This window comes from Somniosus microcephalus, chromosome 7 (assembly GCF_052327205.1).
Source record: "Somniosus microcephalus isolate GS21.2 chromosome 7, FLI_Smic_1.0, whole genome shotgun sequence".
Taxonomy (NCBI): Eukaryota; Metazoa; Chordata; class Chondrichthyes; order Squaliformes; family Somniosidae; genus Somniosus; species Somniosus microcephalus.
Window position 1 is genome coordinate 41,028,338 of NC_140993.1, and position 25,907 is coordinate 41,054,244.

Consider the following 25,907-nt stretch of genomic DNA (forward strand, 5'->3'; position numbering starts at 1 on the left):
CCAGCCAATTAGAATTATTCTATTCTTATCCATTCTATCAGTTCAAACTGCTGTATATCTTGTTCATTTCTTAGTCTGTGGCTCTGTCTCCAGACATACCTGAAGATGCAAACTATGGCATTTAACATTATCATCATACACAGCCCTACTATTGATATATGTAGTAACTCCCCTTCCCATTCTTTATATCTTCTAGTATACTCCTCACTCTGCTCAAAAAGGGCACCATCTCTGGCTTACTCATTGTCTTTGTTATATATTTTTAACTGAGTCCAATGCTTCCACCTTCCTTTACCTATTCCGGACCCATCTATACAAGCGCATGTGTCACTGTTCATTAATACTTCATAAGGTCCTGACCATCTGGGTGCTAGCCCTGGTTTGGCTGGTATTATTTCTGCCATCATCTTGCTACCTATTACTGGGACCTCCTTCTGGTCATCCCGTGTATCCTGTTCTAGGTCCCGTATAATCTGTTGGTCTTTGGCCTCATGTCTTTAACTATCTGTCTCGATTTATCTTTGGGTAACAGGACAGCCTCCCAAGCAGCCTTCCAGCCATTTGAGACAGTACTGCAATTAGTGTATAAGATAACTTCCATTTATCAAATCATAATTTTCCTTCTATCACTGTGGGGAAATATTAACTTAACATTAAGAAACTTAAATTTAATAATGTCCAATATCTTTAAATTCTTTTCAGTAATACTGAAGTTGTTGCTTGGTGAACTTAAACAGCTGTCAGTGGAAAGGGTTAACTCCTTTGCAGGCTTTTGAAGGTGGAGCAAAACATTATTGCGTCACTTCACGTAACTTAAAAAACATACCTGACTGAAAGACAGTTGTGGTTTCACACTTTAACTAAACATGAACACTTGGGCTTCACTGGTCAGATTCCCTTTCTCAGCTGCTCGCTTTGCCCTGTTGGTGTCGGTCAGTAATCCTCTTGTGTGCTTTAATTTATTATTGCACACTCTTTGGGTAGGCGAGAGACTCCTACTAATTCCTTGATTATATTCTTGTGTCTTATGGGTCCTCCTCCTGGTGTCATATATCCTCACCTACTCCAGGCTACCATGTAATCAGACACCACCCCAAAGGCATACCGACTATCTGTATATGTTTACACTTTTTCCTTTGGCTAACCTCAGGGCTTGTTTCACTTTACAAAAGCTGTTTCATGGTCCACCAGCTCCTGGGATGGTTTCCCCCTTTGATCAAATCCTGTATAGGCTGGGCCATTTCTGCATGTTCTGGGATAAAGTTCCGGCAATAATTAAATAGGCCTAGTACCTGCCTGACTCCCTCCCCTCTCTGGCGCGGTCCCTTCCTGCTGCCATCTCTGAGGGCTTCCCCTTTTCATTTCACAAACCTTGCCCTTTGGCTTATTCATTACCCCGATATTCCTTTTATCTGTATGGCGCACCTCAAAGCGTAGGGTCATTTTCCTCACAACTTTAGCCTTTGTATTTACCCCATCTTCTGGATCAAAATCTGACCATAGCTGCTTGTAAGTATTGGACTGATAAATCAAAGCACGCAGCCAGTGATTGCGTGCAGCTCTGCCAGCTGTCCTCTTGGTCCTAGTGCCCCTCCCATGTGGGCCACAGTCTGTCGGCATATGCTGCCGGAGTCTCATTTGCTCTACGTCTGCTATAGCTTTTAAAAGGATCCCCTCCTAGCCCCAACTTATTCATAGTACTGGACATTTTCCTTAAATCCTCCATATTACACAGAATCACAAACTCCTGATCGAGTAGCCCTAAGTCTTTAATCTGCTTCCTTCAATGGCCACACGTCACACTGATTCTGATTAGTTATCACCTGGCTCTCAAGGTACTGTTCTTTATTAACCCACCTTTCTGTCTTCGGGCATTTGTCTCTCCCCTTGTGTTACTATGTATCCTAGGTAAATTACTTCATCCTTCCCTACCTGTACCTTTATAAGGTTTAACTCTAGTCCCACATTCTATAGGGCTCCCAGTACCATCGTCAATTAAATATTGTAGAGGGACCTGCCACTATCGGATATTCTTGCAGAGTGGAGTTATCTTATTCAATTCGGACTACACCAATTTACACCAACCAGAATTTCACTGTGGCCACAATGAAAGTTTGGTTTTAACAAGTTAATTTACCTCATAACTTCAAGGTTAAATCTTAGACTGAAACTTAATCTTTTGTTAAACAAACTTTTTGTTGCTCTTCTCAGTTTTTGCACTCCAGCTTAACTTAAATTGTAATAGATTTTTTTCCATTCTGAGGGCACAATCTTATTCGCACATTCTTAAAACTTCCAAAATCCAAGACAAGACAGAAGGGTTAAATGCTTTTTCTTAACACAGAGAAGTGGGTGGAGCTAAAACATACAAAGCAGACATTTCTTTTTTTTTAAAGGACAGACTTTCAGACAAAGGAATATTGTTTTAAACATTCCTAGTCAGGAAAACATTCACACTTTAACACACAATTTTATACAGCCTGAAATTCCAGCATACTTTTAAGGTTCCTTTCACTCAGCAAATCTTGTATTTTACTTGTCTCGGTACAGATGCTAATAACTTCCATGTTGGTAAAGCTTTAAGTTTATCTTTTTCTTCCCTTTTAAATTGGCGACTCAGCAGCTTTCCTTAGCTTTCCAAATCCCTGTTTGTTTCTTTTTTTTTCTTCCCTTTGCTGGGTTTTCAAATTGGTTCGCCTGCAAATGAGATCTTTTTCCTTCTTTATCTCTGCCTTCTGTTTCGATTCCTTACATTGTTTCTGGTGACAAGCTCAGATTACCATTCCCTCTTTATCTTTGGTTTCTCCCCCCCACTAAGCCTTTTGACTCTCTGCACTGTCATTTTTATTTTTTTATCTACCAGGAATCGGGTTATAGAATCCAGGTCCCCCCACAGTGGGGAATCCTCCTTTCCATCTCCTTTTTTTTTCATGATTCTAAATTCACTCGTCTCACGTTATATATCTCTTCTCAGATTTCCTTCTTTACTTCCTGTCAATCACTCTGTTTTGTTCCACACACACACCAACACTTTAGTCACGAGGTTTTGAGTTTTAACCTCTTTGTGACTTGAGTTTTATTTCATTTACTCGCTATGGTGCACCCATTCATTCGTTTGTTGAGGTTTCACTGTCTCTCGGCTTAAAGGATTTCCTGCCTCCCGGGTTAGGGGACTTCCCGCCCCTGTCGGTTTCGCCGTCTCTCGGCTAAAAGGATTTCCCGCCTCGCGGGTTAGGGGACTTCCCGCCCCTGTTGGTTTCGCCATCTCTCAGCTAAAAGGATTTCCCACCTCCCGGGTTAGGGGACTTTCCGCCCCTGTCAGTTTTGCCCACTCTCGGCTAAAAGGATTGCCCGCCTCCCGGGTTAGGGGACTTTCCGCCCCTGTCGGTTTTGCCCACTCTCGGCTAAAAGGATTTCCCACCTCCCGGGTTAGGGGACTTTCCGCCCCTGTCGATTTACTTTTTAACCACCTTCAATTAAAGGTGTCTTTCTTTTTGTAGTTCTTTTGTACATCGATTCTTACTTGACGTCTCGCCAGTGATTAACCTCTAATTTTAATTAAAACATACTCACCCGTCTTAAGTTATCATTGTCCGAGAGTCTTGTTCAGATCGCGGATCCCATCCTCGTCGCCAATTGATGTAAGCCCCCAAAGTGCGGACCAAGTGATATACAAAGTCGACGTCACCGGCTTGTTGAAAGAAAGACAGACCCAATAATTGAAGTCAAAATGGTTTATTCAGGCCTGGGGAGAACTTGTTGCATCCCTACACAAGACCAAAACTCCAACGAGCCTCTCAAAGTCCACACAATTATACAAAAATTAAGGCCCTGCCCTAGGGGCGGGGGTAAGCTTATCAGCATATACAGAGTTATAGTTAAATTGCAATGATAAAACCGTGACATTTCTTCTTCCTGCCGCCCCCAAATCCCACATTCCAGTTATCAATTGGTCCCATCACATCCTGTGACTATGGGCCTCATTTTAATTGCTTTACAACCATCTAATTGCCCATAGCCAGGTGGTGTTGTTCGTTACATGTTTCCTTAAGATAACAGTCCTTGTTAAGGCATGCAAAGCATAGATTTTGGCCTCGTCTCGGGTTAATCCTGCAAAGCAAGCACATCCTAATTAGTCCCACCATACTTTGAGGAATGCAACCCTGTTGTAATTTATAACAAACGACTTCTTCCTGTGTTATCTTGTATATGTGCCGCCTCGCCTGGCTGACCAGACATCCTCTCTAATCTTTCCACGAGTTGCTCTGCAGTTTAATCTCTCAGCAGTTGAAGTCACCTAATCATGTTTTTAAAACTTAGCTGGGTAAATGCAATATACAGACCTCTATGTCGTTTAACTCAGAGTATGAATTAACCCATTACCTCCACCTTGTACATTGGCGTTGCAATTGAATCCTGGTTGTCTTGCCCTGTTATGTCCAATTTTAATATCTTACTTCATAACTACCTGTTAACAGGCAGTTAATTGGCATTAATCACTTTTGCCTGGTTTCGGCAGGTCCCAGTGCGGGGCAGGTACCCGCCGCCCCTGAAAGTTGCGTGGGGCGGGGTTTTGGGCGGGATTGTGTCAGGACCCCCAAATTTGGAATTTCGCCCCCCCCCCCCCACACGCCTGAAACCCCGCCCAACGGCTCAGGGAAAATCGGGGCCACAATATCACAATGAGCTACACACTGCCTTAACCAGTTGAACAAGCAGTGCAAGAGAAAGCAGTTTAGCAACAGCAGAGGCAACAGCCTTGAAATAACTGGATGAACTGTTAATGCAGTGATGACATGCTATTAAGTATGGGTGTTAACCCATATAAAATAATGGGTTATTGCGTGTGTTAAAGTAGACGACAGAAGAATATCATAACAACAGTAAGGCCCTGATATTTACAGGGATTTGGGGAGGATGCGGGTGAGGTCGAAATCGTCCGAAGAACCCGGCAAGGCCAGGGATGTGGAAGCCCTGCCGATCTTAATCACAGTTCCCCAATTGCACCTTGTAGGGCCATCTCCAGCCAGGCAGATATCCAAATGAACAGCTTGGCCTGCGGGCGGATGAACAGGAGCTGAGGAGGCCCACAATCAGGAGGCCTGGGTAGAGGAGACCTGGGATCAAGAAGGCTGGGGGGCGGAGACCTGGGATCAGGAGGGATGAGGGGAAGAAGCCTGGAGATAGGGGCTGGGGGGGGAGGAGGCCCGAGATCAGGAGGGCTGGGGGGAAGGAGGCTGGAGATCAGGATGGCTAGGGGAAGTAGGCTGAAGAATGGGATGGTTGGGGGGGTATGCCCGAGATCGGGAGGGCTGGGGGGCAGAGGCCCGCGATCAGAAGGGCTGGGAGCAGGAGACCTGGGATCAAGAGGGCTGAGGGGAAGGACGCTGGAGATCGGGACGGCTGGAGGAGGAGGCCGAAGATCGGGGCTGGGGGAAGGAGCCTGGAGATAGGGGCTGGGGAGGGAGGCTGAAGATTGGAGCAGAGGGGTGGAAGGTTGGAGATTGGGGCTGGAGGAGGTCGAAGGCTTCCTTGAGGGACCTGGGTGGAGCACTCCTGCTACTCCTGGCCTAAAAGAAGCAGTAAAAGAGCCACTTATCTTGGGGAACCAGCAGCTCACGCCTCGGTTCAGCTCTGGAAATTCCATAGCTCAGGCCTTTCCCTCACTTTCTCAGTATTGCCAACTTTCACGAATTAATCGCAAAACACGCAATTTTAATGAAAATTTACCCCAACTCGCGATCTCATGATTCCACTGTGAAAAGTCATGATTTTTTTTCCTACTTAATTAATCTTCATTATGCCTGCTGGTGATTGGATGTTCTGGGACACGTGGGTTAGGTCAGGCCGGGGGAGGGGGGCGGTCCACGGCCCCCTAGATGTCCGCAGGAAGATTTCAGAGGGTCCGCGAGTTGGTTTGTCCCATTACTAGTCTGCTTTTCCCATCAGTAGTCTCCCCTGCTCCCCCGTGTATTGAGACGATTTGGAATAGTCTCAGCCTGTGCGTGCGTAGTTCTCGCTGTTCTGTTGGACACCATTTATTGCAGCATGGTTGGGTGAGTTCACTGGCTTGTACGGATTTATCTCGGTAAGTTTTTTTTTGATTGCTTCTGCGTTCAGCCCACCCACTGCTTGTAACTATTAAATAAAACAGAGGGAGTTAGAACTTCTTGAAACCTGAGTTGGGGGCATGATAATCAGTGATGTTACTGCCACCCTAGCTCAGATCTGGTCACTCAGCATAGGCCAGGGATCGAACCCAGGCACCTTCCTGCTCTTACATTAAGTAAGGAAAACAAAAATAATAAATATATATACTTAATTGTATAACCAACTTTTATACTCGGTGGGGTCCCCAAATTTTTTATAACATGTGAGGTGGGGCCTCGAAAGCAAGAGGCCCGAGGAGCGAGAGAAAACAGTGCTCGGGCCACATATGCATACTTGGGAGGCGAGCTGCCAACACTGATCGTGCCTCCACGGGCAGCTTGCTCGAGCGAAGACATCAATGCCAGCACCAACCCTCAGGCAAGTCCTAGGAGGGGGCTTGGATTGGTTTGGGAATGGGAAGGTTTTTGTAAAGCATTTTCAGATGCAGTAATACAGTTTTTGTAAAGAGCTGTGAACTGTTAGAGATTAATAAAGACACCAGTGAGGTTTATAAACCAACTGTTTATGTTTGAAACAAAAATCAACTCATGATTTCTGTACCAAATCTCATGATTTTTAAGAGTTTCCTCCTGATTTATGAGGCAGTGGGGTTGGCAATACTGCTTTCTGTTAAATTTAAGTTGCAGCGCCGATGATGTCATCAGGCCGCAACTTTGGTATGTTAATTAGGCCCCTGTCTACCTTAGCCTGGATTCTGCACTTTAAAATTTAAAGGGGTGGGAATGAAGTCGGGTTGCCCGATCCGGATATTTTAACCCTCCCTCCCGACCCTCTCCCGTCTGTTGGGAGGGGGGTAAAGTTGAGGCCTAAGTGTTTGTCTGCAATATCACCAGGGGTCATTTCTAGGCTTATATGTGGGTTAATAAGTGTCATGTATAATACATAGAAACATAGAAGATAGGAGCAGGAGTAGGCCATTCAGCCCTTCGAGCCTGCTCCGCCATTCAATGAGATCATGGCTGATCATTCAAATTCAGTACCCTGTCCCTGCCTTCTCCCCATATCCCTTGATCCCTTTAGCCTTAAGAAATATATCCAACTCTTTCTTGAATATATTTAATGAACTGGCCTCCACCGCCCTCTGTGGCAGAGAATTCCACAGGTTCACCACTTTCTGGGTGAAGAAATTCCTCCTCATTTCAGTCCTAAATGTCCTACCCCTTATCCTTAGACTGTAAGGGTTTGGGGGCTTCTTTAAACTGGTTTAAAGTAATTTTCCTGGTCTTACAGCCTTTGCCTGCACATCAGACCAATTCCAATAAAACCAATTTTAAAACAGCGGTTTCGAATCGCTACCCCACCTTCCAGTTCTGACTGCAGGGCTTATAATTATTGATATTAAAACAGACACGTAGTTTGGATGAGAGAAAAAAATCAAGTTTTATTAACTAAAAGAAACTATAATCAAAATATCAAACTATCCCACACGAACACCGTAAAATTGTAAAACTATATAACAGGGGATTGCAGATGGCGAAAACGAGGGATACAATGGCTACAATGTTATTTAAACAATCTTAGCAATTCCCTTAAATCACCATCCCCCAAACTCCTTAACTAGGTTGCTTTGCTGAGGAGTCAGAACACCCTGCTCACCTGTGGTCCAGCGAAGTAAGAGAGAGAGAGAGAGATAGCTTCTCAGCCGTTATCTTTATACCTGGTGAGGTCCTGCCGTTCTGCCTTGCAAGGGCTGTGTGCAAAATTCCCCACCCAAAAGGGTCCAATACACAAGAGAAAGCTGCGATTGGCTAACTCAAAGTGGTTAGACTGGGTTAATGTGTCTTCCGGAGCTCCCTGGGCTGAAACAAAAGGGAGATACAACTGCTCTATTGTCCAGTGCTGGGTGATTTAAAACCCATTCAAATGTTAAACGTTTCCCATTCAAGGTACAAAAGGCTCTTCTGCAGTTTAGATGTATCCACTCGATATATAAACAAATGCTAATAGCATTCAATTGCTTTGTAAACAAAGCATTGTCCTTTGTCTTCGGCCATGTGGTGACAGCCATTTTTACCCCTGGAAATTTAAAAGCACATCGCCCAGGGATTCTTTAATCAAAAAAAATGAATCTTCAGAACTGTAAATTATTGCGAATTCTTACAAGACTATGACCCCTGGTTCTGGACTCCCCGTAGATGGTAGATGGTAGATTGAGCAGTGGAATGACCCCAATGTAATGTTTTAAAAACATTCTCAAGTGCTGAACATTGAGTCAGACGATTGCCATGGAAATGTGACACATCCAGCTTTGGGATATGTGCACCTCTTGGCCAATGAGCTTTTTCTAACATCATAAAATGGCCCTCCTGGTTGATCAGGACTGAAGAAATTACTCATAATGCAAAGCAGAGCAGGTAATTGTACCAGTCCTGCACTGTCTACTGAATCATATTGCCTGTGAAAGTGAAATGCCACATTCAGACACTGCTGACAGTCTGGTTACTCTTTGCGACAGTGAAATGTGTCATTTCAGTGCAATATTATCCTTGGCTACATGTACTCATGAGTTAAAATTAAAAAGACAACATGTTCCTCTCTCATTCCTCCTGTCATTCTGCAGTACTATAGGACTATTTATCTATTCTACTGAAATTCACTCTTATTTTACTGATTCATCGAGTTGTTAGGGTTTAATGGAATAGGGTCTTTCTTTTCAGTCTCTTCTTTTTTCAGTTTTCTCCATTGTTCACCTGAAGGTGCTATTTATTTGCTGGAGTATGATGCTCTAGGTTACAACAGCCTTCCAGTACCTCGCCTACATTTCTAAAAATATGTCCACAGGATGTGGGCGATATTTGCTAGGCCGCATTTTTGGTATTCCCTAGTTACCTTGAGATGGTGTTGGTGGGCCTTCTCCTTTAACCACTGTAATCAGCATAGTAATGGCACTTCCACAATGGCATTAGGTATGGAACTCTGAGATATTGCCCCAGAATAACAAAGGAATGACGATATGTGTCCAAGTCATGGTGGTGTGTGATTGGGAGGTGAACCTGGAAGTGATGGTGCTCCCAGATAATTTCTAACCTAGCCCTTCTCACCGGTATAGGGTGCAGGTCTGGAAGGCATTGTTGAAGTAACCTTGGTGAGTTGCTGCAGTGCGTCCCATAGATCATACATACAGTTCACTCGGGATGGATGTGCCGCTCTTTGTTTACAATGACTCAGTAGGCTACATGTTCACGGAGGACATCACAACAGGGTCAAATCCTGGCCTCACCTGACCTTCATACACGTGAAATCTGCAGGAGCCATTAAATAGTGATTTGGAGAAGGAAGCCTTCCTGCTTTTTCTCCGCTCTAGACCAGGGACACCAATCCACATCGTAACACTTGAACTGTTGAGCCAGCTAAAATCAACTAATTCACTACTGGCTGGGAATGGACCCTGGTACCTCCATGGTCTGTATGGCTCAGGGCAGTGGAATTACATCAAGGAGGCTACAAAGAGATAAATTTCCCTCTTTAATATTCTCCCTTCTGCTCCTCTCCGAAAGATGTTGGCTTTTTTACTGAAATATAACGATGGTCACCGTTATTCGTGTATGAGCTTTGTCAGCAGGCCATCTGACTCTAACTGACAGCACAAGCGAACGCAAACCTGTTCTCGCTCTTTCTTCACCCTTGTGCACTTCAACCAAGGGTTGTTGTATAGCAACGCGCAATGGGAAATCCCGGCCAGTTTGTCCTTCCCTAACCTCGGGGCCAATGAGACCAATTATGTGGCCAACCTGCATAGAAATGAAGTTCTGGTCATTAAGATATTGCTCTAACACTGTATAAGAAAGACTAGAGGAACACTGTGCTACAGCTGAATTATACATTCAAAGTAAAATCACTGCTAGTGCACCAATTCTAAATCGTACGATTTAAGTGGTTTGTCAGTGTATTGCTTGTGAATTAATCAATTTACTGGTAAAAAAATATTGCCAATATTTTACTGTATATGTGTTGAGAAAGTGTATCCTTTAGAAATCTGTGGCCTAGAAATTCGAGCACGCCCAGAAATGGCTTAATAGGCATCACCAGGCAGCTCGCTACTGAAGAGGAATTGAAGATCGGGGTCACTGGAATGCCAGTGCCGGCCCTCAGGTAAATCTTTAAAGAGGGAGGGTGATCGGAAAGTAGCAGCAACCTGGTCGAGAGGGAGGCGATCAAATTAGGATGGTTGCGGTGGCCGGGAGGGCATGGTTAGCGATGATTGGAATGGTTGGGTAGCAGCAGTGATCGTGATGGAGGGGGGAGGTGCGTTGGCCGGCAGCAGCCTGTGTGGCTTGAACATGAGGTTTGGAGGACACTCCTGCTCCTCCCGGCTCCGCATTCAGTATATTTTAAACACTTACCTTGTTGGTTGCAGCCTGCAGCGATCCCTTTAAGGACTGACTACCTGTTAGGCCTCATGTTGACCTGATTTTCTTTGAACGCAGTTGACCTGGTGCCAGCTGCATTTAGAGCAACCCAATATTGCAGAGGGCGGCTTCAAACATCGTTGTGCCCCTTATTTGAATATGCAAAAGGCCTAAGTGCCTGTTTCAATCGTGGGCCCTGGATGCCACTTTTTGTGCCTACACAAATATGGCGGGCTGTGTGCTTCTGGCTCGTAATGAGTGGACGCTCCTTCCCCACCATATTGGAGATGTAGTGGCCTTTTAGCGCCCGAAATACAGTGACTGCGTGGTCAAATTTCTAGGCCTTCTTTTTAACGCTATGTCTGTAAATCACATACAGAGAGAACCAATATAGTGAACTACTTCCTACGTTAAAAAGCTGCAAAAGTTTGAGGCAGCTGCTCCACACTTCTTTATTAACATCCTGCTCTCTCCACCATGGCAAGTCAATGCTTCTCCTGCTCTGTGGCACAATGTTCCCCTGGCAATAGCCACTGCCACTCCAACCAGTGGATCCCGAGCTGGGACGCACATGATATCACACTGCAATCTTTAGACTTGCACAAGTAGGTACCAAATGAAAACAGATTTTACTCTTACAATAATCACTTATTCAAAACAGTAAATTGATCATTATTGAAACGGACATAACATACACAGAAATTATTTTACACATGAACAACTGAGTAACTCATTCATGACTTCGGTCCTCAAGGTTATATCTACTCATGAAATAGTCCCACAGAGATATGCACCATCTGATTTCATAGATGCCTTTAAGGGGAAGCTAGGGAAGGAGAAAGGAATAGAAGGATTTGCAGATAGGGTTACATGAAGTAGGGTGGGAGGAGGCTTGTGTGGAGCATAAACACTGGCACAGACCAGTTGGACTGAATGGCCTAGATAAAAATATAAGATGCAGGAGCAGGAGTAGGTCATTTGGCCCCTCGAGCCTGCTCCGCCACTCAATAAGATCATGGCTGATCTGATCTTGACCTTGGTGTGCATATACATAGATCCCTGAAGGCAGCAGAACAGGTGGATAAGGTGGTTAAAAAGGCATATGGGATACTTGCCTTCATTAGCCGAGGCATAGAATATAAGAGCAGGGAGGTTATGATGGAGCTGTACAAAACGCTGGTTAGGCCACAGCTGGAATAATGTGTGCAGTTCTGGTCGTCACACTATAGGAAGGATGTGATTACTTTGGAGAGGGTGCAGAGGAGATTCACCAGGATGTTACCTGGGCTGGAGTGCTTCAGCTGTGAAGAAAGACTGGACAGGCTGGGGTTGTTTTCCTTGGAGCAGAGAAGGCTGAGGGGGGACCTGATTGAGGTGTACAAAATTATGAGGGGCATAGATAGGGTAGATAGAAAGGAACTTTTTCCCTTAGTAGAGGGGTCAATAACAAGGGGGCATAGATTCAAGGTAAGGTGCAGGAGGTTTAGAGGGGATTTGAGGAAGAACTTTTTCACCCAGAGGGTTGTTGGAATCTGGAACTCACTGCCTGAAAGGGTGGTCGAGGCAGGAACCCTCACAACATTCAAGAAGCATTTGGATGAGCACTTGAAATGCCATAGCATACAAGGCTACGGACCAAATGCTGGAAAATGGGATTAGATTAGACAGGGATTGATGGCCGGCGTGGACGCGATGGGCCAAAGGGCCTCTTTCTGTGCTGCATAACTCTATGACTAACTCTACTTCCATGCCCGCTCCCCATAACATTGACTCCCTTATCATTCAAAAATCTGTCTATCTCCACCTTAAATATATTCAATGACCCTGATTCTGTGCTGTAAATTCTATGCAATTCTATTTAATATACTCAGATACAGAAATTACAACAGAGTTACTGTGGCTCAGACCTAGTTTCTTCAAGGGTTACATTAGTTGCTGTGACAGCTGAGCAACAAGCCTTCACAGTTCAAAATGGACCAGGAACATAGGAACAGGAGTAGGCCATTCAGCCCCTCGATGCTGTTCCCCCATTCAATGAGATCATGGCTGATCTGTATCCTTACTCCATTACCCTCCTTGGTTTCGTAACACTTAATACCCTTGCCAAGAAAAATCTAACAAGTACAGTTTTGAAATTTTCAATTGACCTAGCCTCAACAGCTTATTGTGGCAGAGAGTTCCAGATTTCCACTACCTTTGGTGTGAAGAAGTGATTTCAGACATCACCCGTGAACAGGCTAGTTCTAATTATAGAAACATAGAAACATAGAAGATAGGAGCAGGAGTAGGCCATTCGGCCCCTCGAGCCTGCTCCGCCATTCGATGAGATCATGGCTGATCACCCAAACTCAGTACCCCGTACCTGCCTTCTCCCCATATCCCTTGATACCTTTAACTCTAAGAAATATATCTAACTCCTTCTTGAATATATTTAAAGACTTGGCCTCAACCGCCTTCTGTGGTAGAGAATTCCACAGGTTCACCACTCTCTGGGTGAAGAAATTCTTCCTCGTCTCTGTCCTAAATGGCTTACCCCTTATCCTTAGACTATGACCCCTGGTTCTGGACTCTCTGACCATCGGGAACATTCTCCCTGCATCTAGTTTGTCCAGACCTGTTAGAATTTTATAAGTATCGATGAGATCCCCTCTCATTCTTCTAAACTCCAGCGAGTATAAGCCCAATTGACCCAATCTCTCCTCATACGTCATTCCTGCCATCCCAGGGATCAGCCTTGTGAATCTTCACTGAACTCCTTCCATGGCAAGAACATCCTTCCTCAGATAAGGCGACCAAAACTGCACACAGTACTCAAGGTGTGGTCTCACCAAGGCCCTGTACAACTGCAGCAGGACATCCTTACTCCTGTACTCAAACCCTTTCGCTATGAAGGCCAACATACCATTTGCCTTCTTCACCGCCTGCTGCACCTGCATGCTTACCTTCAGCGACTGGTGCACAAGGACACCCAGGTCTCGTTGCACTTCCCCTTCTCCCAATCTATTGCCATTCAGATAATAGTCTGCCTTCCTGTTTTTGACACCAAAGTGGATAACCTCGCATTTATCCACGTTATATTGCATCTGCCACGCTTCTGCCCAATTACCCAACCTGTCCAAATCATCCTGGAGTTTCTCAGCATCCTCCTCGCAGCACACATGCCCACCCAGCTTTGTGTCGTCTGCAAACTTGGAGATATTACATCTAGTTCCCTCATCTAGATCATTAATATATATTGTGAATAGCTGGGGTCCAAGGACCGATCCCTGCGGTACCCCACTAGTCACTGCCTGGACTCGGAAAAAGACCCGTTAATTCCTACTCTCTGCTTTCTGCCCGCCAACCAGTTCTCTATCCAAGTCAATACCTTGCCCCCAATCCCATGTGCCTTAACTTTACACGCTAATCTCTTATGTGGGACCTTATCGAAAGCCTTTTGAAAGTGCTGGGCTCACCCACCAGAGGAAATAGTTTTTCTCTATCTACCCTATCAAATCCTTTAATCATCTTAAACACTTTAATTAGATCACCCATTAATCTTCTCTATTCAAGGGAATACAAGCCTAGTCTATGCAACCTGTCCTCATAATTTAACCATTTTAGCCCTGGGATCATTCAGGTGAATCTGTGCTGCACCCTCTTCAAGGCCAGTGTATCCTTCCTGAGGTGCAGTGCCCAGAACTGAATGCAGTGCCCAGAACTGAATGCAGTGCTCCAGATGGGAGCTAACCAAGGCTCTGTACAGCTTTAACATAACTTTCATCCCTTTGTATTCCAGCCCTCCTAAGATAAAGGCCAACATTCCATTAGCCTTTTAATTTATATCATAGCTTTTAGTGATTTCTCTATTTGGATCCCTAAATCTCTCTGCTCATCCCCAGTTCCTAACTTCTCACCATTTAGAAAATACTCTGATCCTACTCCTGTTCCTATGTTCCTGGTCCATTTTGAACTGTGAAGGCTTGTTGCTCAGCTGTCATGGCAACTAATGTAACCCTTGAAGAAACTAGGTCTGAGCCACAGTAACTCTGTTGTAATTTCTGTATCTGAGTATATTAAATAGAATTGCATAGAATTTACAGCACAGAATCAGGGTCATTGAATATTTTCTTAGGTCCAAATTGGATGACCTCACACTTTCCCACATTGAGCACCATCTGCCGCAGTTTTGCCCACTCACTGGGCGGAATCTTGTCTAGAAGGCTGAGTTCGAGGCGGGACTGCTGGTTTTCGGGTTCCACTCCTGCCCCCAGCGGCGTCTGATGAGCTGACACTATTTTCCCCTGATAGGCCTTGTTAAGCCTGCCCTGCGGGCTTGCCAGCCAATTAAGGGAAAGCCGGTGTCAGATGACGTCAGTTGATGATGCTTCATCTGCCGGTTTTCTTAAAGGCATATGCACCACACTTGTTTGACAGATGATTTGACAGTATTTGACAGCACTGAGGTGCTGTCAAACACTGATAATCACTGTCCAAAGGTGAGCCCTTGTACCCAGGCTCTCCAATTACTCTCTCCTTAGGATAAAACAGATGGCAGCTGCTGCTGAGATTGCAGAAGCCATCAGTCACTTCTTCCGATGAGATGAGGCTACACAAACACTTCACAGCTTGTCACCTGCAGAAACATCTAAACACATTAAAAATTACTTTCATAACTTTTCCTTACCTCTGCAACTCACCAGTGTCCCATTGAATCCTTTAAACCACTTCTGTAGCTGTCATCTATGCACAAAAATTACAATAGACCCACATCACGCCTCACTTACCCTGGCGGGATTCCCCAATGTCGGGAAGCCTGCAGCAGCAGTCGAAAAATTGGAAAAAGCCTCTTAACTGCCTGTTAACTACCTGTTAACAAGTAGTTAAGTGACTGTAATCCTCTTCCCGCCTCTAGGAGTTGGGACCCTGCGCAAATCGGGGACCTGACTCCCGGGAAGATTGGTTGGAGGCGGGTTTTTTTTTTTAATTCATTGATGGGATGTGGGCATCGCTGGCTAGGCCTGCATTTAGTGCCCATCCCTAATTGCCCTTGAGAAGATGGTGGTGAGCCGCCTTCTTGAACTGCTGCAGTCCATATGATGTAGGTACACCCACAATGCTGTTAGGAAGGGAGTTCCAGGATTTTGGCCCAGCAACAGTGAAGGAACGGCGATACAGGTCCAAGTCAGGATGGTGTGTGGTTTGGAGGGGAACTTGTAGGTGGTGATGTTCCCATGCGTCTGCTGCCCTTGTCCTTCTAAGTGGTAGAGGTCGCGGGTTTGGAAGGTGCTGTTGAAGGAGCTTTGGCGAGTTGCTGCAGTGCATCTTGTAGATGGTACACACTGCAGCCACAGTGCGCCGGTGGTGGAGGGAGTGAATGTTGAAGGTGGTGGATGGAGTGCCAATCAAGCGGGCTGCTTTATCCTGAATGGTGTCGAGCTTCTTGAGTGTTGTTGGAGCAGCACTCATCCAGGCAAGTGGAGAGTATTCCATCACACTCCTGACTTGTGCCTTGTAGATGGTGGAAAGGCTTTGGGGAGTCAGGAGGTGAGACACTCGCCACAAAATTCCCAGTCTCTGGCCTGCTCTTGTAGCCACAGTATTTATATGGCTGGTCCAGTTTAGTTTCTGATCAACGGTAACCCCCAGGATGTTGATGGTGGGGGATTCAGCGTTGGTAATGCCATTGAATGTCAAGGGGAGATGGGTAGGGTCTCGCTTGTTGGAGATGGTCATTGCCTGGCACTTGTGTGGTGCAAATGTTCCTTGCCACTTGTCAGCCCAAGTCTGAATGTTGTCCAGGTCTTGTTGCATATGGACACGGACTGCGTCAGTATCTGACGAGTCTCGAATGGTGCTGAACTGTGTGCAATCATCAGTGAACATCCCCACTTCTGACCTTATGATGGAGGGAAGGTCATTGATGAAACAGCTGAAGATGGTTGGGCCTAGGACACTGCCCTGAGGAACTCCTGCAGTGATGTCATGTGATTGAGATGAATGACCTCCAACAACCACAGCCAACTTCCTTTGTGCTAGGTATGACTCCAACCAATGGAGAGTTTTCCCCTTGATTCCCATTGACTTCAGTTTTGGGACCCGCTCCCATTTTTTAGGATTTTCCCAGCAGTCCCACCTCCAGACCCATCTCCTCAGGACTGGTAAAATCCAGCCCACTTAGTCTATCAATGTCCCTTTGCTGTGAAAAGCTGAGGCCCCAGTGCAGATCCCTGCAGGACACCATTAGTCACATCCTGCCAATTTGAGTACATGCCCATCATCCCTACTCTCTGTCTCCATCTCTTAACCAATTCCCTATCCAAGCCAATAGATTGCCTCCAATTCCATGTGCTCTCATTTTTGTTAACAATCTCTTGTGTGGAAACTTGTTGAATGTCTTCTGGAAGTCCATATAAATAACATCCATAGACACTCCCTTAATGGCCACGTTAATTACCTCCTCAAAAACATCAACTAGTTAAAAATAAGTCTTACTGCACTACATGTAGCAATTGTACACCAAAGATTGCTGTCTGACGACAAATTTTTACCCTGCTCAAGAATTTGGAACCGAAGTTACAGGTGTTCCTCCAATGGCATAGTAGGTAAATGCACTGTCCAGTGTAGACTTGGGCCATGTGCAGAAGAACACCAGATTGAATCCTGGGCAGTGCTGATCTTAGCCAGGGTGCCTCAGCATAGAATCATACAGCACAGAAGGAGGCCATTTGGCCCATCGTGCCTTTGAAAGAGCTATCCAATTAATCCCACTCACCTGACTAGGGAGCATGTCTGGGCTAGGGAGGGAAATAAACGAGCTGGGTTTCCCACTCATGATTGCTAATTGTGACAAGAAAATGCATGTCTGTGGACCTCAGATGAATACAGATTTGGGAGAGTAGGGGAGAAAAGAGGGAAAAAAGAACCTTAAGTTGGCACTTCACATTCATAATAGCCAGGGCTAGAAGATGAACCCATCACAGAAAGTCTACAAACCACTGCCTCTTAGACGACCTGAGAAACTTCCCTTCAAATTGTACTTTCTTAGAAATATACTGTGAGCCAATGTTTGTGCTTGAGTGTATGTCTAAGGGGGAAAAGAAATAACTAAAGCAGGATGGTACTAGCCTTGAGTTTGGGGACAGGTGCTGACTTTATCCTCCCCCACTCTCTACATCCTTAGTCCCACTGGTTCTGATCACCCTGTGCTCAAGGACTTAAAATGTTGGCACCCTCCTCGCATTCTGGTCTGCTTTCTTATGTTATGAGCCACTCTGTCCTGCAAGGAGAGAAGTAGTCTTTAGACACTGGAAGAACAAAGACAGTGATGCTTAAATGCCCATGCTGCATTCTAGCATTTGTGAGAGTAAATGAACATGTTTCATGGTTTGGTTGGAAGAACCGTTTGGCCTAGAAATTTATTGGCATGGCCTGCTGGCACAAACTGGGCATAGGGAGAGATCCCCCACATGCCTGAATCCATCCCCCTTACTGGCTGCTCAGTCAGGCTGATCTCAACAGTGTGCAACCTCTGTGCCCTGTTTGATCCTGAACTGAGCTTCGATCCCCACCTTGTAACCACCATCAAAGACTACCTAATTCTACCTCTATGACATCACCCACTCCACCCCCACCTTATACCCACTGCCAATGAAACCACATTCACAACTTCATCACCTCCAGGCTCGACTTATTCCAAAGCTCTTCTTATTGTGCTCCCAAGATCCAACCTACATTAATTGCAACTTATATAAAACTCTGCTGCCTTCACCCTATCCAACAGTAAGTCTTGCTTCCTTATCACACCTGTCCTTGCCAATCTCTATTGGAAATCTTGCCCCGATGAATTCTAAAACCATTTTCTTCATCTATGTGTCCCACCATGGCCTCCTCTCCCCTTGCTATTTCTGCAAATTCCTCAAGCCAAGGAACATGCAAGCATTGTTTCAACTCCAGCTTATTCTCTCTGTTCCACCTTCAGTGACAGACCCGTCAGTTGTCTTGGTTCCACATTTTTGGAATGCGCTTCTTAAACCCATTTGCTTTGCTGCACCTCTCTGCCTCAAAAGCAATGTCAAACCCGACCATTTGACTCTGCTCCCTGTCACCTTCTCTAACTTTTCACCACGACTCGATATTCATCTTCAGCCCTGTGAAGTGATTTTAGAAGCATCATGAAAACAGATTATCTGGTCATTATCTCATTGCTGTTTGTGGGACCTGGCTGTGTGCAAATTGATTTCCGTGTTCCCTACATTACAACAGTGGTTACAGTTCAAAAGTACTTCCTTGGCTGTAAAGCGCTTTGGGACGTCCTGAGATTGTGAAAGGTGCTATATAAATGCAAGTCTTTCTTTTTTCTTTTTGATCATATAGCAGTACTGTGCTATTACTGAACTAGGTCTGAAGTACATATCAATAACAGGTGATGAGGAAACAGTGCTGAAAATCTCTTCCATGTGCAATGTGCTTAAATCTTTAACTGTCTTACTGCTCAGCAAGTCCACTCGAAAGATATCTTGAATGTAAATTCTTTGTTTTGCAACAGAGCTTCAACACTAGTTAAGAATAGGTTTCAACTATTGGCCCAGAAATTGGTGTCGGGGGCTTCCTGCGGGTGCAAGCCCCCGACCTACACTTACATAGCGCGCCGACAGTTGAAGCCTGGCCCTGCGTGGATTTCCTGTCAGTGGCCCGGTTCAGCTCCCGGCGCGCTGTGCTTGCATGATCCAGCGGCGTAGTTAGTTCGATGAGCCGGCTGGGATCACGTGAGCACTGGGCAACCCAACTTGCAAAAGTTCATTCATGAGTTTGATAGTAAGAACTGTCAAACTCATGAAAACTCCGGGTGCCCAAAACAGTACTTAAACTTCAAATAAAAGTTTTTAAAAATCCCACTAATTAAATGAACTATTAATAACTCTAAAAAACTAATTTAAACAATTATTCCAATTTTTGAAAAAAGTAATTTTTTAAAAAATCGGGTCTAAAAATACACTTACCTTACTGTAAAGTCTTTAAAAATAATAAACCTGTGGAAAAAAAATTCTAACTTTAATTAATAGACCACTTACCTTTTAAAACTAAGTACTTACGTCTGCTTTTTTCTCACGTAAAAACTGGAGGCCTTATCGCACGGGCAACCCTGTAAAAAAAAAGGAATTTCAGCGCGCACGCGCAGACTCCTGCGCGCACGCGTTCCACCTCTGGTGCTTACTCACGCGTTGGGACCCGAATTACTGGGCCAATATATTTTAATCCAGACATTGAACTACTGATAATAGTTACAGTGGCTCTCTAACATGTAAAATTCTTGATTTTCCATTCTACAGAAAACCACAGGCCTGCACCAAACACCAACTTAAATTCTACCCTTGCTGCACATTACAGGTTCAGAGATATACTTTCCCCCACCTGTCAATTGGCCTTCAACTGGATGTCTCCTTAAAGCAGACTATTACTGAATTAGCTACTTTAGTGACAAGCATTCCATTCATCACAATAGAAGCTTGATGGGCTGGGATCATTAGAAGGACAGAGCTTGAATAGATGTCTAAATTAAAGCTGAAATAAGTAAGTTAAAAAAAAATTACTGTCTCATTATAACTGTCCCGAAATAATAAGTGACCCTTTGTAATGGTGTTTTATCTATAGAGACCTTGAAGGCTTGCATCTTCCCATTGTTTATGTCTTATTAAATAAAGCCGCATTCCACCCAAGTAGAACAGTTCACTAAACAGAGGCTATTAGGATTTAGCCTCCTTGAAGATCAGATAGCATGGAACGATTATTCAGAATGTCAGATGGGATTTATAAATTATGTATGCAATTCACTCACAAAACCATTATCAAACAAAGCTTCTTAGAGTGGCAAATACACACTGGGAGAGATTGAGTACACTGAAGGATTAGCAGGTTTAGCAACAATGTTTTTTTAATCAAAATTTTTTTTACATTGGGTATAATTTATACTTTTGGAAAACAAGATGTTAGTCTCCTCATTGTTTGTACAATTAAACAGCAACAAATTAAAATGATGCCTCATCATCTTCATTATTCTTTCCATGATTTCAGGAAATGTGTTTGTCAGGGATACCACTGGAAACTAATACAAACTCAATATACCTGTAAAAATGCTCATTTCTCACTTCTCTAATTGATTAACAGCCACTTAACTGGTATAAGCAATGCCAAAGGTAATTGATTTTGTACAGAATTACCTATTTGGTGCTGCACAAGAACAACAACCCTGACAATATGGAGAAATTACATTGCAAAATGTCAAAGACCAGTTCTCCATGTGGCATAGAATGGGAAGGCGGTCCTGAACTGGAAGGAGCATAACCGTATCACACTAAGCTAGCTTCAGAAGTCAGACATGGAGAGGATGGGGGTGGCAATATAAACTAAACGGTACAATTTTAAAGGGGGTGCAGGAACAGAGAGACCTGGGGGTGTATGCACACAAATCTTTGAAGGTGGCAGGATAAGTTGAGAAGGCTCTTAAAAAGGCCTATGGGATCATTGGCTTTATAAATAGAGGCATAAAAAGCAAGGAAGCTGTGCTAAAAGTTTATAAAACGCTGGTTAGGCCTCAGCTGGGGTATTGTGTCAATTCTGGGCACCACACTTTAGAAAGGATGTCAAGGCCTTAGAGATGGTGCAGAGGAGATTTACTAGAATGGTACCAGAGATGAGGGACTTCAGTTATGTGGACAGACTAGAGAAGCTGAGGTTGTCCTCCTTAGAGCAGAGAAGGTTAAGAGGAGATTTGATAGAGGTGTTTAAAATCATGAATGGTTTTGACAGGGTAAATAAGGAGAAACTGTTTCCAGTGGCAGAAGGGTCAGTAACCAGAGGACACAGATTTAAGGTGATTGGCAAAAGAACCAGAGGTGACATGAGGGGAAAAAAATTACGCACAGACTTGTGATTTGGAATGCACTGCCTGAAAGGCTGGTGGAAGTAGATTCGATAATAACTTCAAAAGGGAATTGGATAAATATTTGAAGGGAAAAATGTACAGGACTATGCTGTATCATTCTATGATTCTATGATATGGAAAGGAAATGCATTTTTTTAAATTAATGTAGAGTTGATACAGAATCTTTATGTGTTTTTGCAATTTCTCTGGAAAATAGCCAACAATTTGCATAAGCTATCTATGTACCCATGTATAGAAAAGATGCTGTTACAACTCATAATTTTGTCCCCATGTCTTTGTGTGGAAAAGTACTGTGAATGAATGCACAATTGAAACAGATCTTTTTAAAATGGCGAAGATCGTATAAGTGGAGCAAACTTATGGATTTGCTTTTTCACTTCGAACAAGAAAAATAGATTAGACTTCCCCAAAAATACCATTAGCTTTCGTTACGGATGAAGGAGAGCCAGCACATCCCAGAGTTCAGCTATTCAACCATAGCAACACTCATCGCCCTCTCTGACGCCAAGCACCAGCACAGACACTGGCACTCCAGAATTCTCAGTTAGTTCTGAAGAGGAGGAATCACCAGGTGAAGGATCAGGTGTTCACGAGAAAGACATCCCACTGCAAGTTTGGAAGGTGTGTCAGATTCTGAGTGGAGGCCCAGCCTGCTGAGTGCCACTCCTCAGCTATGTATAGATGCAAACGTCACGGACCCAGTTTTTAATCAGAGGATACCGTAACATGCGCCAGCTGTTGGTGAGTCACTCATAGAAACATAAAAGATAGGAGCAGGAGTAGGCCATTCGGCCCCTCGAGCCTGCTCCACCATTCAATGAGATCATGGCTGATAATCCAAATTCAGTACCCTGTCCCTGCCTTCTCCCCATATCCCTTGATCCCTTTAGCCGTAAGAAATATATCTAACTCCTTCTTGAATATATTTAATGAATTGGCCTCAACTGCCTTCTGTGGTAGAGAATTCCACAGGTTCACCACTCTCTGAGTGAAGAAATTCCTCCTCATCTCTGTCCTAAATGGCTTACCCCTTATCTTTAGACTGTGACCCCTGGTTCTGGACTCCCCCTCCATCGGGAACATCCTTCTTGCATCTAGTCTGTCTAGTCCTGTTAGAATTTTATAAGTTTCAATGAGATCCCCTCTCATTCTTCTAAACTCCAGCGAGTATAAGCCCAACCGATCCAATCTCTCCTCATACGTCATTCCTGCAATCCCAGGTATCAGTCTGGTGAATCTTTGCTGCACTCCCTCGGTTTTATACTAGCAATGTTGGACGATGATCTTTGTGTCTCAGCGCTTACTGCTATCTCACATACGACTGATGTGATTCAACAGTTTTCTGCACTGCAATAGAGCTAAGTGCCACCAGCTGCAGTATCTGCAGAGGCAGCGTACACAGGCCACGGGCACAGCAGAAGCACGTCTTATGAAAGCTTATGATGCTGCTATGGATACTAAACATCACTACCATTGTTAGTGGTGGCAGGGGGCAATTATAAAGGTGAGATTCAGAGCACTCATAGATAACCAGGGTTCTCTGCTTTCAGAGAACAGTGGGCATCAGTTGTGAAAAGTAGATGACCTGTTCCAGTGCCTCATATACACACCCACTTAGTTGACTAATTTATACATGCACGGCTAATCCTGAAAACAATCTTCCTTTCACACTCAAATATAAAATGAAGTAAAATTTCAACGAATTCTAATGTCACAAAATATCAAACTAAACTTGAATACTTGTATCACCCATTTTATTTTGGTGTCTGAAATATCCAAACCAGATTGAAAAGGAAACTACATGCTGGGAGACACAGCCAATGATACGGTTACTTGTGTAGAAATGCAACTAGCTTATTGTGTCAGCATATCAGCAACAATAAGAGACAACATCTATTATGTCCGTGTATAATTGAGACATGGACAGCAGGAGTTGATTTAAACAAGTCTTTACTGAATGGAGTCAATCGGGAAACTGAAACTACAGAGGCTTGCTAGCGCCTTTTATACAGGGGTGGTCACTGCCGGTACTGCAGTCTGAGACCAGTTATTCCCTTAAAGGTACATACACAACAATTCCTCCCCTTTTAGATAAACAGTACATAACATTCATTTAACAAACTAAATGATAACTAATTACAATCACAATTACGGTTGCTAGATACATTGGTTGAGGTTAAGCAATTATAAGTTCAGTCTTTGAGGAGGCTTCCTGATTCTGTCTGGATAACGCCTCTTTGGAGTACCAGGTTCTTCTGGCAAGGTTGAGTCTGGATCCATGTCGTTGTTTGGTTCATCTGCTTCCAATATCACCGATTCTGCGGTAGCTGCAATTGGTACGTCGATTTCATTGCCAGGTGTACCAGATCGTGGTGTGGAGTTGACGTTTTCCAGTGACTCTAGAATCTGGTTAGCATGGCGTCTTACAATGCTCTCTCCAACGTCCACGGTATACATGAGAGGTCCTTGCCGTGTACAAATCGTTCCTGACTGCCATTTCTCAGTGCGGTAGTCCCGGGCCAAAACTGGTTGACCTATCTTAAAACTCCTGGTCGGCCTTTCATTCATATTCTGAAACTGCCTGTTCTCCACATCTCTTCTGACGTTTGGCTTAACCAAATCCAAGCGGCATCGTAGTCTTCGATTGAAGAACGTCATGGCTGGAGTTTGGTTGGTAACCGCATGTGTCGCATTCCGGTAGGCAAACAAGAAGTTGTCCACCTTGTGTTGTAGGGGTATATCTTCATTACACATTGCCTTGATAGCCTTCTTGAATGTTTGAACAAACCTCTCGGCCAATCCATTAGTGGCTGGATGATATGGGGCAGATGTGTAATGCTTAACACCATTGTTCTTTAAGAACCTCCGTCACTCTTCAGACACAAACTGTGGTCCATTGTCAGAACAAATCTGTTCAGGCAGCCCATTCCTGGCGAATATGGTTCGTAAAACTATGATAGTTTTTTCTGTGGTGGTTGAGGACATTTTTATTACCTCTGGCCACTTTGAATGTGCATCCACCGCAATTAAAAACATCGAGTCCATGAAGGGACCAGCAAAATCAATGTGCACCCTTTGCCATGAAAATGAGAGCCACTCCCATGGATGTAGAGGAGCTTGTGGTGGGGTGTTTTGGACCTTCTGGCATCCTGTGCAGCTCTTGGTCATCTCTTCGATTTCTCTATCGATTCCCGGCCACCACACAAACGTTCTGGCTAAGTTCTTCATTTTTACCACTCCCAGATGACCCTCATGAAGCTCATTGAGCACTCTATCCTGCAATTTGGGTGGAATTACTACTCTGGATCCACACATCAAGGTTCCCCTGCACACTGACAGCTGTTCTCTTCTCGGCGAGAATGCTGGCAGCAGTGGTTCGCCATGTGCTGGCCATCCCTTCACCGTTAAATCATAGACCCGGGATAGTGTAGGGTCATTTCGTGTTTCCTTTTATATATTTGCATTCGTCACAGGGAGACATTCGACTATGGTCGAGTGGAATGTCTCCATTGGATCCACTGCAAGGTCTTCTTCCACCGTCGGCAATGGTAGGCGCGACAATCCATCAGCATTCCCATGCTGTTTAGTTCCTTTGTACTCGATGTCATATTGGTGTGCCCCTAGGAAAAGGGACCACCTCTGCAGCCGTTGCGCTGTCATTATCGGTACGCCCTTCTGAGTGTTGAAAATGGAGACAAGAGGTTGATGATCAGTTAGTAGAGTAAATTTTTGACCGTGCAGGTAGTGATTGAACTTCTTCACCCCCCACACTAGGCTGAGAGCCTCTCTGTCAATCTGGGCGTAGTTATGCTCGGCAAAAGTTAACGAGCGTGACGCAAAAGCTATCGGCCTCTCTAAACCATCAAGGAATTTATGTGACAGTACCGCCCCAATGCCGTAGGGAGACGCATCACACGCCAGTCTGATCGGCAGTGCTGGGTTGTAGTGAGCCAATACTTCTCTTGAAGTGATTAAGTCCTTACTCTTCTGAAAGGCCCGCTTACAGCCATTGCTCCATTTCCATGCTACTCCCATTCGTAGTAGGGCGTTCAGTGGGTGCAGAATTGTGGACAAATTCGGTAAAAACTTATGGTAGTAATTCACCAATCCGAGGAATGACCTCAGTTGCGACACATTTTCAGGCGCTGGGGCCTTAACAACCGCTTCAATTTTGTCAGGGGACTTATGTAACCCCTCTTCATCAATCACGTGGCCACAATACGATATCTGTTTCTTATAAAACTCACACTTGGGGCGGTTGGCTCGTAGCCCATGTTCCCGTAGTCTAGTGAGCACCTGTTCTAGGTTGTTAAGGTGTTCACTGTCATCTTCACCTGTCACAAGGATGTCGTCCAAGTAACACTGAGTCCCCGGAATCCCTTGCAGGTCTTGTTCCATCGCTCTTTGCCATATCGCCGGAGCCGATGCTACTCCGAATACCAATCGATGATACTGGTAAAGAC